The sequence below is a fragment of the Lutzomyia longipalpis genome, chromosome 1 (assembly GCF_024334085.1).
Source record: "Lutzomyia longipalpis isolate SR_M1_2022 chromosome 1, ASM2433408v1".
Classification (NCBI taxonomy): Eukaryota; Metazoa; Arthropoda; class Insecta; order Diptera; family Psychodidae; genus Lutzomyia; species Lutzomyia longipalpis.
In genome coordinates, this window is record NC_074707.1 from 43316219 (window position 1) to 43332627 (window position 16409).

General features: G+C 34.8%; 1 protein-coding gene across 1 annotated transcript in view; it reads right to left on the bottom strand.

Moving 5' to 3' along the window:
• The window catches only part of LOC129787632 (uncharacterized), a 45650-nt gene that overhangs the window by 21855 nt on the left and 7386 nt on the right, over positions 1–16409 (bottom strand). The window lies entirely within an intron of this gene.

Consider the following 16409-nt stretch of genomic DNA (forward strand, 5'->3'; position numbering starts at 1 on the left):
TCTTTTTGAAAAAAAAAGTTCAAAACAAACTTTTTCTATTTTACTCAATAGAAACTTTTTTGCTATATATTTCTTAGAGAACTTTATTTTTGGTGACGAAAATCGCGTTGTACAACAATCACTAACACTTAACCCGCTAAACTATTGTTTTGATATGAAAAATAAGTTATCAAAGGGAATTTTCATTATAATGTTATTTAATTTTGCGCGCGATTTCATTACAATTTTTAAGATATTTTATTTTTCAGGGAAATGTTTTATTCATGATAAACTCATTTTAATATAAATAAATAGTCTTAAAATAATTTTAAAATCTCACAGAAATACCAAACTGAAATTTTAATTTAAAGGAAATAAATTCAATAAAAAAATTAAATTAATTTTCTTTTAAAATAACGTTGGGAAAATTTTGTGGATATATATTTCTGATTTTCTCAAATACTAAATAAACATTGTAAATTAATTTTAAACTTTCAAATTTCTAAATAAATTTATTTCTCTGCAGCTCCTCTAAATAAACTTTTGTAAATAGTTCCAATTAAAAGCAGCAAGTTATTAGGAAAAATTTCTGCAGATTTTTCTTGGAAACTAGAGCCAAGCGAAAGAAAACGTAGGTAAACCTAACAACGCAAAAAAAAAAATAGAAAAAAGAGTAAATTATTAAAAATTAATAGAGTAAGCAGCCGTACATAAGCTTTCCCAGTTGTGGAAATCCACTCAATTTGAAGCTACAAGGAAGAAAATGAAACGAGAAAAAGTATCATAATATTTTCACCTTGTTTGCCGACCAAGGTTTTAGCGTCTAAATGAACTTTACGGTTGAAAAAAAACTCCATAATTTGATTAAGTTCATTAAATGGCTAATTCTTATGTACAATTTGGACTTAATTCTCCCACCCAAGCTGTATGTAGGCAAAAGTGGTGAAATTAAGTATTCAAACACAGAGAAAAATTCAACTCGAGAACAGCTTGTTAGCTTTACTAATTCACAAGATCATTCATAGAGGTGGATTGTTGGCAAGGACTTATGCATATGGTTGCAGTTGAGTCTATCGCGTAGTTGAAATAATATGAATTTCATGAAAGCCTCCTTTCACTGCTTGAGGGTGGACTTGGAGTTTTCAAACTACATTTATTATTTAGAAAATTGAATTTCATTTTCAAATGTTAGTAAAACCATAATGCTCCCCGGATGTGGAGCTATATCTGGGGATGATGCAATAAATATCAAGTAGATTTTTTTTCCAGTGTCCCATACCTTTCTTGGGCATAAAAAAAACACGAGAAAGGGGAGTGTTTTCAGGGAGGAATATGCCATATGGAATAAAATTCTCCATACATGCGAGGCAAAGAGAATATATTGAGTGAATCATTTATGACATTTTTTATCATACGATACTTTCATTTCAGAATAAATTCTCATGTTGGCATTACGACCTGAGAAATATTTCACTAAACTTTCTTCCACTATCTCGTTGAATTGATATAGCTTGTAATATGGGGATTGGATGCTACATACAGAGAGAGAGAAAATTTATATTGGCTCCTTTTCACAATCATTCCCTTCGATTTACCCCCCACACACACTGTAGAATGTGTACTGTGCAAAAGTACATACTTTGGGGTTTGACTATTGCGTGTCGTCTGCGAATGCAATAGGGGAGAGAAAATAAATAGAAAACAAAATGTTGAATTTTTCACTGAGATACTTTGGAATTTTCCACACTGCATGATGGGAATTACGCGAAGTTGGTACAACAAATTGGATTCATGGAATACCGCATTTCGAAATCACTAGTTCTCGGAAAAAAGAAAAGGGTTCTCCCGTTTTATATTAAACAAAGTTGTGTGATAAATTAACTATATTCAATTTAACAAGATAAAGTTTTTCTCTGAATAAATCTCTGATTAAATTGAATTTATGTGAAAAGAAGAGTTTTTTTTAATGTGAAAATTACTTCTCATTTTCAGTAATCGGAAAATTCATTGAAGTAATATTAGAAATTTCCATAATACCCAAAAATTACCACAAAATCCATTATTAGGGATCTTTTTTTGGAGTTGATATCCCAGCGAGAGAGCATTAGAAAGGCTTCCTCGTCCGCATGATTTGCACATCATAAAAAATTTCCACTCGTGCGACCATAAATATATATTTTCTCAAGGAGGGCTTTACTGGGGAAATCTCCTCCTCAGTAAACAGTCGTCATGGAAATTGTGTGTATGTGGAGAAAGTAAATTGGCATTGGAGTGAAAGGAATACCAGAAAAAAGGGTGGATGAAGATGGCAAAAAATGCCCATAAATTCCAGTTAAATTTCAGAAGAATTACACACACACTCACAAACATTCTACATGGGGAAAAGCTCCCGAACATGATTGGAAAGATTCTGCACAAATGTGAGTACTCTTCCGGGAAGTTTTCCATTTGAAAGTGAAAATTACACGATTCACCCGAATCTAGTGGTAGCCACGACACAGTGTATATTTGAACTTTTCAAGAATGTCCCTTTTCCCGGAAAGAAGAGAACCCCATACATGGAAATTCAATTAAAAGGACTGGCAAATAAATTTCTCCGCAAATTCAGCAAAAATTTTCCCGAGAATTTTAGGGGTGGATTGAGGGTGGACACTAGACGATGCTCTGGGAATTGAAATTCAATGCTAGAATAGGAGGTTTCTGTCCGAACAAACGGGTCTCTTTTTGCTGAAATTGCAGAATTTTTCCGTATAATATTAAATTCTTCTTCATTTCGACTTCTTTGTCTGCTGATTTTGAATTATTTGCACCCAATTGAAATTAACTTAATAACCCTCAAGATTAAATAGTGTCGATGCACTTCTAAAGCTCAAAATCTCATTTCATTTATTCCCATGAAATACTTTCTAATTTAAAATTAATTTCTTCAAGATAGATTTGTACAATATTATCTATTTTTCGTGCTTTAGAAAATATTGCAAAATAGTCCAAAGAGCTTTTCCAATTAAACATCATTCATCAGAGTTCCCTCTGTGTACCAAATACATAAATCTCACTCAAATATTTGGTCGATTTAATGAATATTTTAGATGCTAATATTGCGCCAATATCAATGCAGATTTCGCAGATTAATTGAAATTCATAGGATTTTTTTTCTCATGTCGCGTCTCTGTGAGAATATATTTTCCCCATGAAAAACCAATTTTACAGTCAAAATAGAGGGATGTTTTTGGGGATAGAAGAAATCACTTTTTATGGCTATTGTGAATGTGAAACAAAAACTCCATGCCCTGCCGCATTGGTTGGACCATTGGAGTGAGCTCCCCAGTGAGAACAAAGAAAATACTTCTGGGGTTCCGGGGTGGGTATATCTTTTTGCACAAAAAACACTGGCAGATTTTAAACACAATCTATAAATCACAATGTGTATTTTATGGTGGAATATTTTGTTGGGAGGACGCAGATACATTTACGAGCTTTTCTTCTTTTTTTTTTTACTTCAAAAACCAGTGAAAAATGTAGCATACAAAATACCCCTGTGTGTCAATATAAAACATCATACACTGTGTGAAAATTGCTACACAATTTTACCTTTATTGCTCTTCATCCCCTCATACCCTTGGGCGGACTTTTGGGCATGCGGTGGAGCTTTCTGCCTCTCGGGCACATACATATCACCCCACAGAAACGCACGAGAATTTTATTCTTCTTCTGAAAAGAACGAGGGGGTGGGGGACTTTTCAAGGAAGAGTGTTTTGTGAGGTATTTTGAAGGAAAAAAGCCATCACTTGTACGCAATGGCACTAAATCAAAATTCGATGTGATGGAAATACCCTCATCAATTTTTCCTCACACAATTTTCATTATTGCACATCTAGGGGGTCTTTGAATGGGTGAGGTGGGGGAAATTGACTAAATTTATTCACTATTGCCACACTCAATTTTCAATCCGTGTCACACCTTCGTATCTCACCGTGAAAACCCTAACACATATTTCTTGAATATTTTTGCATCACGGGGGGTTAATCATTTACAAAATTGCAAATCATTTCCCTTTCTGAATGAATTGTATGTACTTTAGCTTATTGATGAAGGGGATTGTTGTGAAATAAATCTATTGCAATCATGAGGGGTGGTTTTTGTATTTTAATGACATTTTGACTCATTCTTTTAATGGAATTTTTGAAATTGTTTTTGAAAGAGATTTTTCTATTACTCTTGACTTCAATTTTCAGGTGAATTATAAGATATAAGATTACGGAAAATAAATTAAAATATTTTAGTGATATGAGATTATCCACAATTAAAGCTTTCTTTAGTTTATTTTGTTTTCTTAAAAGAAGAATGTTTCCTTTAAAAACAATGAAAGTTCAGCAAATAAAATTACAGCAATACAACACCCCAAATTCTAACACTTGTAAGCCTTTTTCTCAAGGACTTTAATGTCTTTTCGGCTTTCCTCCAGCTCACGTACTCAATCTTTGAATTTTAGGTCACAGCCGTCATAGTGAAATCTTCGTGTCACATACAAAAGATGTCAACTTTTATAATTTTCTTCTTGCGCTTTTCATATGAATGGTGGAAAAAAATGGAAACCACGAGCGCACGAAGCCAAGAAGAATGCAGAGCAATACCCCATTCTCATGGCTCGTGAGGAAAAAAAAAAGGTGAGAATGTATAAAAACATATTATTTCTCATATATGTAAATGCTTTTCAATTCAAGTCATGGAATTTCCATGAAAATTCCCAAACCATCAAATCTCATGAGGTTGCGACACAAGGATGAAAAAATCAGGTCAGACATTTTAGAAAAAGATGTCTTCACCTATGGCAGCAATGAACGCTTTTCCTTCACCTGAAAACCACTTTTTTTGCAAATTACGTGCCACGAGGTTCGTGGGTTCTATTAGACGGTGGGGGTAGGAATGTAGGTCATGCGGAAGACAATAAAAAGGCCATAGAGTAGCGATGTGCACGGAGGAAGATAAAATTATGTGAATCAATTTGTGAGGCAAATCGCATCATTAAAAATTATTGCTGATCTTGCGTTTATATCCTTTATCGTGTACCCATCATCATCTCCACCAGACTCGCTATGCAAAAATTGCTCTCTCATTTAATTATTTTGCTCAATTTATTTGTAGACGTGAATTTTCTTCCAATATAATTGGCTGAAAACATATGTGAAACATAAGACGCATTTATGTGCTATTAATCACAGTAGCGAAATTAATTAATTTTTCTTCTTATCATACCATATATTGTAGAATGGATAATAAAATAATTGTATAATATCTTTTGGAAGAAAATTTCATTTCCATCTTACGATGTCAATGTTAATATTAGAAGTTCTCATTTAATTTTCCCCGTAGATATTCAATGCAAAGTGGTGGAAACAATATTCAGATTCTCTCAAGTGAAAGGTAAATTTCATCCACGAATTGAGATGCTTTTGTGCGAAGCTACATATATGCTTCACAAAATTATGGATTTATTTTAGGAATGTTGTATTACGTACTATACTATGAACTTCATCAGCTTAAGAAAGCTTATAAAATCTAATAATTGTTAGCTCCAGTTTTGAATTTAAGTTTTAGTTTAAAGAAGCCGAATCCTTTAGTTTGGTAAAAGTTCTCTATTTTCTAGCAGAAAGATCATCTTATTCAAATAGAAAAGGCATTTCAATTCTATAGCAATAATCAATGAGCTTTTGAGCTTTTGCTAAATTCCCAATAAAACATTAATCAATGTATTAAACAGATTTAACATTTCGCATTTAATTAAAGGTCATAAAAAGTAAGAAAAAAGCACCTCAATACTTTACTGCAGAGGCGTTTCTGGCGTCGAATAATGTACATACCAACTGCTGTATTCTAGAAATAATGGATCCTATTGATTTTCTGAGCACGCGAAAGCCAGACACGCTGAATGTCCAAAAAGGTGTGTGCGGGAGGGGGTCGGGGAGGAGACCCTTTTAAGTTCAATATAATAAAAGTGTCGAGTTGCTTTGACAACGATGATGCACAACATGAACTCTCAAGGCTGGATGAGTGCACACACAAAAAAAGGCAAGAACTTGAAGAAAACCACTCCTCCTCCGTTTAGATTAAATGCGCGCCCCTTTGCCCACTTTTGAAGGTGAACTTTCTTTGACACGGCACGCCATTGTGGGGATGGATATGTGAAAATAATGGGAGTAGGAGTGGCTACCCCGGTGTTGTTGCTTAATTGAATTCCAACAAATTGCTCTACTTGGAAAACATTAATTCAGTCATATATAGCAAGAGGATCCCTCTTTAGGTACCAACTTGAGACATTTACTGTGATGGTAATTCCAGACACCGGGACGTCTTGGCATATACGAATTAACGTGAACATTCACGACTCTCTCCTACAATATTCACTGAATTACATTACATACATAGCGACATATGTATGTAAAGATTGTGATGAATTTAATTACCACATCACTAATGCAATCCTTTTTCACCCCGAGAAAAGATGCTGCACTTGGCACCACATCTGCTCTGCAAAACTTTTCCGTGACATTTAGTGAAGGAATAAAATTTGAACAAACATAAAAAAAATGCTCATAAAAATGTACAATCAGAGTGCAGAAAAGACATTAAGTGAATGAGTTTAGACTTTGCAGTTCGTTCGCATAGATAACTGATATAAAATGACTAAAACATTCATTTAAAATGTCTTTTAAATTCTCATTTAATCTCTATTGGTTGTATTAGAAAAGTTAAATAAAAAGTTGTTTTCTTCCGACTGAATTACAAAAACAAAGAACTTCAAACTCAAGACTTTTCTTTTCCATTTGCAATGTTATTTTCTTTTTAAACATTGTGTACGTTTTCAAGTGCGAAAAAAAATCAATCAGTATGGAGCATTTGCAATTCAATTGACTCCAGGAATCTTTTAAAGCTTTTTCCTCGATGAATTACATAACTTTGTCTCTTGTGAAAATTTCTGCAGAATAATACTTGCTTTTGTAAAGCACCATTCAGGCGCATACACAAGGAGAACACAAGAAGGAGGGCAAAAAGCTAAAGCTTTATGAGAAAAACTTTTAATATTCCACATTATGGGGATGAAAATTAAAAATAAACACGATGCTTCTTGCTAGTTCGTCGGGGAAAAGCTTGAAAATCAATTTTAATTTAAATATTCATACTCTTTGCTAGAAGAAAGTTTTCCAATGAAGCTTTCGGTGCTTTATTCTCAAGTTGTATGGTACTTCAAGTGTCTCATATGATAAACATTCAGAAGGAAAGTGCGGATGGGGTAAATGCAAAACACACACACACACAACCCAAACTACGTGTTTTAGTACATTTTTCAAATTTGCCGCAGCAAGAAGTCGCAAAAGCTCCTTCCTCTGGGCTTTCATTTTGCTTGGAAACTTTTCCCTCCATATACTCTGCATCAATTATATTTCAATAGAGTGGAGTTTGTGTGACTATAATGAGGAAGTTCAAAAGTGAATAAATATCAAAAGTCCACCAATTTGGCCACAAAAACCCCTTCAATTTCTCATCCACACCTCGGGGAAGTCATTCATTTTCCATTATATAATTTAAAAGGCGGTTTTTCGGGAAAGGGGTGGTGGAATGCAATAAAATATGAAAATGGGCAGCAATCACATTCACTACTGAATCATTTAATATTCCCTTCAAATGTCTGCTTCACAGAGTGGTTAAAATTACACCCAATGTAAGGTGAATGGGGTCAGAACCTTTTTTACGATCAATTTCCTAGGTAATTTGATATATTGGACCTTTCTTTTTTTCTCCCTTCATGTTTAACAATTTTCCATGAAGGGAAGTGGGGCAACTTGATACTTTATTAGATGCGAAAATTGCAAAAAAGAACCACCCAATTTTTCACTGCAAAAAAATCGAAAAATTCAGCACAACATTTCCCTTTCCCTAGAATTTCTTAAAGTCATTTTCCCACATTTTCTTGTATTTTCACTTAATGTGTAGCAATGTATAACACTGTTGGATGGTACAGGAAGAGTACTTCAAGAAGCCGCGAAATTATTTGTCACCTTTTAGGAAGAAACATTTCTGTAGAGACAATTTTGTGGCGGAAAGTACCAAAAGTGCGAGATATATCTCAGCAAGAAGGAAGCCCATTTTGAGGACAACAGACAATGTTTTTCTCCCAGCATAGAGTGAGAAGAAAAGAAGGTTTTCTAATTGAAATTCATACGTTTCGCGCTCACAGACTCACAAGCACAATATTAGGTGTCATGTGGATGGAACGGCCCCCGTGAACGGAGTGTAATTCGTGCCAAAGAGTCATTAAAACCACCCCCTCATTCACAAGATACACTGCTGTACGGGAGGAAAGAGAAAAAAAAGAGCGTGTGAAAGTACCAACGCGCCAGTAATCATAATGCAAAATGGGATTCTTCGCTCTAAATTGCGTCTCAAGTAGATAATTAATTTTAGTCTTTTTTTCGCACATTTTCCACTTTTCCATGGATTATTTTTCATCCCTCCCACATTTGTACTTGGCGCAACTCTGATCCCAGTTAGTCTTAAAGCCCTACGGCTAAGTGCTTGCCTTTTTTCCTGTGTTAAAGGAGAATTAGTTACAGATGTGGGAGGAAGGTATTTTCAGCTGAACGTGATAAATAAATTTCCTGGAAAATTGTCATTTATCACTGACTATTTTGGAACAGAAATGTCATGATTCGGTTGTGTTGATTTCATGATTGAATGTTTGGTTCGATTATTTCTCCTATCAATGTAATCTATACCTATAGCTGCGTACCCTGCGTACCTATAACGTCTTTCACCTGGTACAAGTTTCTAGTTTTTTCCCCTAATTGAGATTGATCTTGCGATATATTGTAGAGAAAATCAATTTATTACTGAAAATGTCGAATAAAGTAGCAGAACAATTAAAATTCTAATTCCATAAAGGGTTACCTCAGGTTCGAATCCCATATTGTCCGAAAATTTTCCCGGAAAATTTTGATATCAGACTCACCAAAGCATTAACAAAGGGGTGGTAAAAGTTAAGGGTTAAACATTGGTAAAACTTGTAAGTAAGAGAGTGTTACAAGAGAAAGTTCTCTATTACTCCTTGATAAACTATCAAACTGTAACGAATGAATTTAACAATTTAAAGAACTCTAAAGTCTCTAAAGTCCATCTTGATAAAGTTTAAATTGTTGCATTAATTTACGAACACGAAATCAATTGAAATTCTTCATCATTGTAAAGTTCCTTAAGAATTTTTATGCATGTGGTGAAGGCATCTTGAAAGTAACTTAAGTAACTTTTAGTTGTACAACGTACAAAGTTCAAGAAGACTCCTTTGTATTTTATGCATCTTATCAATATCTCCTCAAAGTGTTATCTATTTCGTATATAGGTACTTTGAAGGGGGATAAGTGAGAGAAATGCAAAGATAAATAATAAATATAGCATGGATGGAACAGAATAAAGCGAAAGAACGGTAAGTAAAACTTACGGGCTGTGATTCTTTCTTTGTCAGTGAAATGTGAAATTGACTGAAAATTGAGGATGGGCAAATTTTGAGGAAGGCTTTCTCGCGCACCGAATCACAGCCAACGCGCAGATAATTTGTGAAATGCCTTAATCGTGGGCGTTGGCTGTGATTCGGTACGCGAGAAAGCCTTCCTCAAAATTTGCCCATCCTCAATTTTCAGTCAATTTCACATTTCACTGACAAAGAAAGAATCACAGCCCGTAAGTTTTACTTACCGTTCTTTCGCTTTATTCTGTTCCATCCATGCTATATTTATTATTTATCTTTGCAGTTTTTATATATTTATCTTTGCATTTTTATATGTATATATATAATGTATATATCTATGCATTTATATATATTTTACTTTACTTTTATATGTGTATATATGGACTTATGCAACTCAAGATATGACATGTTTACTTTAAAACGCGATATCTCCGGAACGGCTACATAGATTTTCTTCATTTTTGGCATGATGAAAGATATTATAGCCAGCTATAACATATCAAAATTTGAAGCAATTCTATAAAGCGGTGCTCGAGATATTCATCGAAAACTCATCGAAAATTTTGTTTTTGATTTTAGCGCCACTTGCGGTCATTTTTTGAACTCGCGATGTTCCGAGAAGTTGTAGGGCCCGTTAATATCTTTCATTTGAGCCCGAGTTGATCAAAATCGGTCAAGCCGTTCTCGAGTTATGGCTGATTTTCGATAAAAAATTGTGGCGGCCATATTGGCTAAACGGCTTAGCCGATTTTCAAAAATGAGGTATCGTTGGAAAGGTCTTGATGGCCCCTACAACATATCAAAATTTCAGCCCTCTAGCTATTACTTGGGCTGAGATATAGCGAAAACAAAATTTAGGGGTGTTCCAAAATGGCGGACGGGGGGTGGGGGGTAAAATTTGACCTCATAATCGGATTTCTTCCACCCGATATATGAACTTTGCCGTTGACCGCAAGTCTCTATCTATTACCGTTTTCGCGCAATATAGTGTTATACTTCGGACGGCCGGACGGCCGGACGGACGGAAAAATTTTTGGCGCATACGTTTTTTGGAATGTGGGGACCCTAATTCGTGCTCATCCCAAGTTTGAGCCCGATCTGACGACTTTGCATTTTAGAGTGTACACAGAAGCTGTGCTTCTTTGAAGAAAGAATCACAGCTAAAAGATCAAGAATTTCTCCTTCTATCCTCTGACATGGTATAAACAATGAAGAGCCCCACTTACATCACTGTTTGTTCTTTGACTTGGCAAAAGTGCTATGGGTAAGACTACCACCACATAAGGACTTCTTGAGCTCTTTTTCTTCTCACCACTTAAGCCCCCTGCCGCTTTTCACATGTGGTACGGCGATCCACCCCCACAAATGAAAGTATTTATAATTCACCTCGAGATTTATTAATATTATTTGATGGTATATGTGTGTTTCTTTGTCCCTTAAGGGGATTCCTGAAGAAATTGGCCATGTTGGGGGATTATATGTGGGGGTGGTTGGGTTTTTCGGGGGTAAATAATGATGCCCGCATTCACTCACACTCCCGAGGGGGTTTAAGAAAATTGCTTGTGTTTGTACAGTGTGGATATGTGTGTGTGTACACAGAATCCAGAGCAGCACTATGAATCATCAATAATTCCAGCTTGAGAGACTTTGATCCCACCACGCACGCACATTTTATAAAAAATTCAACAAATTGCGTCATCAGCACTTAGTTCTCATTATAAGTGGTCCATTTTACCCCCATCCAATTTTTGGGCACAGGACTCACACACACACACACACACCTGATAAAGGGTTGAAAATGCCCCGTAGTCTCTTTTTCTCTTTTCCACACCCCCTCTATATACACTTAAATTGCCATTCCCATTTATTATCCCGTGGTAGTTGCGTGCGTGCGAATATCCCCAAAAAACAACCAGCCATTTTCATAGCTAAATTCCCCCCTGAAAATGCTCAGACAGGTAAATAAGCCCGACAATTCTGTCGTGCAGACACACGCACTTGGTATATTTCACCCCCTAAAATGGGAATACCACTGCGCCAACTCCCCGAACCTCCACCGGCAACTGAGGAGGAATTTTCTTAGATGGTAGATTTGAGATTTAATAAGATAACCAACTAATCACATCACGACTCAAAGAAATTCTTCTCCATCGTGCTGAGATTAGGCGATGCTATATGTATGGGGGGTGGAGGTGTGGATAATTCGAGATGTATTTTCATTCATGCGTTACATGAGGGATGATTTTCAGAAAATGGAAAAACATTCCTTGCAATACGTGAGAGCCTTCGTAGTGGGAATGCCAATTCATTCCACCAAGGAATTGCGACATGATGAAATCAATTCTTGTACTATGGTGGATTTTTACTATTACTCTTCATTGAATTGGATTTTATGTTCAAAATGTAGCAGATGCACTGCACCAGGAGACATTCCTATAAAAGAACTTATAAAGTTTTCACTTGTTTTCCAATATGGTTGAGAATTTTTATTATCTACTTTTTCCTAAAGATTATTCCTTGGTTTTGCATCGAAAGTCCTTTTAATCTAAGCTAGATATCTTTAGGCACAGGCTCAGACCCTTAAGAAAGGACCTAAAAATAAAACGACTGAGGCCAAAAAAGCCCTCATAATTATTTTAAAAATTTATCTTGCAAATTCAACTCTACTTCAAAGTACTAAAGAACACTTATGAAAAAGTTTCAGTTATTCCCTGCGGATAATTCTCTTTTCTTTCGGTGCCACAGCGCCGGGTACTTTATACATTGTGGCACTTGAAGCGTCGACGAATAAAATAACCTGCTGAAACACAAAGTGCAGGGAATTCCACCCCGAAAACTTTCTTCATCTCTGCGAATGATGGTGGAATTATTGAAACGTCTATCATATATCATGTGCGGGGATCATTGTCAGAATTTAACATTGCTTGAGCTTACCATTAAAAACAATGAAGCAACCTTGCTCTGTGTGAGGTTGAGTTGAAATTTTCTCACCATACACCAGGTAAAAGCACGTAAAAATAACACTGTGATGAGAGTAAAAGATACTCCAAGAGCTTGCACGAAGTGGAAGATACACAAGTATCTGGAAATTGGCATCAGGTGCTCGGATTGAGGGTATTTTATCGACAACAATAATTCACATAGTACCAATGTAGAGGAAAAAAAAACTCCTTTTTGCCTCACCTGAGTGTTCATCAAATGGAGAGGGGTACTTTTCGTGTAAATTTACTAACCCCCCATTGCACTTTCAAGCCACATTCTTTTCCCATAAACTTCCACAAAAATGCTCGTAGAATTCAGCCGAATGATTTTCTTTTGCTCACGAGTCTCCCCAGCAGGAAAAAGTTTATTTCCCCAGTGGATTCATGCGGCCAAAATTCATTTGCCATCCCGCATTTCCAATCAAAGTTTTGAGACGGCTTGAAATTTATCTGAATCTCTGTGAGATTTAAGATCACATCCAAAGGGGGGCAGAAAGTTTTAAATTGAAAACTTTTTTAAAAGGATTTTAAGTATACTTCACAGAGTGCTCTCTAATCGATGATTTATTATAATTTGAATAGAGAGATAACTTTTATGGCTCTTTCACTTTTTAGTTTTAATCTTTGCTGTCATTTTGTGGTTAATTTAAGAAGTTAAGTTTAGAAGTTCGCAGTGGAGTTGTGCAAAAAGTCTTTTTTATTTTCACTTTTATGCAAAAATTGGAGTTTTCCTGCCAAGTCGAAAACGTGAAAATTAAGTTAAACCGATAGGTTTAAAAATCTCTAAAATATAAGATTTAAAGAAAAGATTTGATTGATTTTAATAAAAAATACCTAAAGCAAATAAAAAAAATTCTTCTTTGACAAAACTTCTTTTCTTGCTATTCTGCATTATAAAGCGTTCAATATTGCAAACTTCACCTGCACCTACACTACATGTCTTCTTGAAGCACATTTCTCTTTGCAAGTTTACATTTCTAGATTTTCTTTTGCATTTTTTTTTCAATTTCACACTCTCGAAAAATGCAGGTGTTTATAAAAAAAAACTTACATAAATTTATTTACATAAAGGTAAGCATCGAAGAAGTTCACACATTATTTTCACGTCTGCACACTTGAGAAGCTCCAAAATGTCTTCTCCACCTTGTTATGTGAAAATTCTCTCTCTCTCACAAAAATTCCTAACAAATTGTTGAGATCGATTTTCACATGGGGACTTCCATTTAAATTCTCTTGCCAATTTTGCAGAATCTGTGAAGGTAGTAGACATACCAGAACACTTATATATGTAGGTATACGTACACCTTAAATTCCCTTTGGCGCTTTGCAAACTTCGGGTAACATATATAGAAGGTTTGAGCATTCTCATTTCGTCCGGAAGCTCTCCATTTGAGGATATTCACATGAAGAGGAAATTTTCACCATTAATTCTTTACGCTTAATTTAATTGGAACATTTGTGATTTCTCCGTAATTAACACATAGGAATTGGAGTGGAAAAAAGACACACAATCATGCTTCCTACTTTCCCCAACTTTAGCTTTATAATTTCTCCAAATAGAACACTAACTGAGAATAATTTAGATATGGAAAATGGGAAACTTCTTTTGTACAAAAACAAAACTTTGTTTAGTTAAAGTTTTTGATATAGAAATAGTTTGTATAACATTTAATTCATTGATTTAACAGGGTGAATGAAGTAACTAAATTAAATTACTCAGGAGTTATATCATGAGAGATATCTCTAATAATTGCCAGGGTGGGTTTTCACTCATTGAGCTTCAGAAGCTTTGAACCTCTCGGAAGCTTCTGTTATCTTGCTATAGATGTGAGAAAGCTTTTGTATAAAATGTTTAGACTAAACTACGCAAAAATAATTCATTAAAATATGATGAAAAAGATTATTTGATATTTAAGAAATAATTTATAGTAAAGGAAAAAGTCCTCGGCCAAAGCTCTAAAGGGCTTATTTTGATAGGAAAAAATTATATTTATTTTGCCATGCAATCAGCCTTATTCTAATGCAATTTTCCGACATTTTAATTGCTATTCCACAAAGGAAAACCCTTATTTAAATATCATTACAGTCAGTACGTGATGAATAACCGCAAAACTTTGCACTGCAATTCAAAATGAACACTCCACAAAAAAAATCAAAAAGCAATGAATCACGAGAAAAATAAATATGAGATAAGTTTTTTTTATGCTCCCTCCTTATTTAGATGCGCCAGAAAGCCATTTTAGTTGTGGAGTTTCCCTTGGCGAAAAAAATCGATGTAAAATGAAAAATTTACTTCCATCTCTCCTTCTGTGGGTGGGACTAAAAAATTAAAAATCAATCCCTCATGCAAATTCACGGCACGTTAGCTTTCAAAAAAGCAGCACTTTTGCCAAAGGTATAACTTTTGCATTCGAGAAGAGATGATTTATCTATTTTTACACACTCAAAAAACAACGTTAGAGAGCGGAAATTTGAGATTTTGAGGTAAAAATAAACTGTACGACGGTAAGCATGGAACAGTTCATGAATATTAAATATGGACACTCATCGAAAATATAATTTCAACTAATGGCCAATGATGGTGGTACTTTTGCGATAGAATTTATTGCCTGTTTATTGGTTCTGATTGGTGGACGCTCTCATTATAAATTTGAAACATGCCAAATGGTTAAAATTAGGTTTGAATACGATCACTGTATGACAAATTTTGCTATTAAAATAATCAAAATTATCAACAGATCACAATTGAGATTTCTTAACTATTCATCAGCTATTTGGAAATTTATGTAAAGCTTATTAATCTCATTAATCACTCGTTTTGTACATTTTGCAGCATATTGCATAATTTGGGATTTTCTCTTACAAATTATGCACTAATTTGCACAAAGATCGAAATTTTGCAAAATTATATTGCACAACAAACTTATATTTGATGAATTTTATTTTGATTAAAAAAAATTAAATCAATTCAATTCAATAGATTGATTTTAATACAAGAAATTCAAAAATAAATTTCATTTCACTGTCATATGATATATGCAATGCAGTCGTAGCTGAATTAAAAAGTAGAATATAAAAACTTCCTATATGCATCATGATTGAATGTAGTATATGGGTTATGTAGAGAGAAAGCGAGAGAGAGAGAGACTGCATATAGAGGTGTGGAGACGAGTGGAAAATCGAAAAATCATAAATCGCACGGTGGTGTGTCGGAAAAATAACTAATGGAGAAAATCCATTTATTTAACGTATAATAGGAATTTTCCCACATTCGCATTCCATCGTTAAAAATCAAACAGTATATGAATTATATGGCGGAAATGGGAAATTTATACGGCAAATTTATGGATAGGGAATTGAGTGGAAGCCAGACCAACTTTTCCGGTCTCCCCCAGAAGTTCATGCTGCACAGAAAAAAAGCTCCTAAAAGTGGAGAGAAAATGAAGAAAATAGAGGAAAAAAATATCTCCCCAATTGGCAAAAGCGACAAAAAGGAATAATGCCGATAAGAGGTGAAAGAGCAAAAAAAAGGATATACTCTTCGGTCCTCATTGAGTGGTGCTTGCAATGAAATTATCCGTAAACTAAAATCGTGCGTATTATTTTAGCGATCGTCCCTTTGAGTATTACTTTCAATCATTGTTCTCTGTCTCAGAAATTCTTTATACTAAAAAGGGGAGACGATTCTGCTGTGTAGTCTGTAGTGGTTCGTAATCCTATTTCTCATTTTTCCTTTGATCTCCATCGTCTCGGTCCTTCATTGATTCGAAGGAAAGTAGCTTCTCAACAACAAAAGGTATTCTCCGATACATCACCCTTCCCCCATGGCATTAGACGTCCTCAACTGAAGTTCTGAGTTCCTTTAGTGTAACTTTAGAATTTTTCAGTCAACTTTTTTCCCTTCGACTTGTCTCTCTCACTTTCTTTTT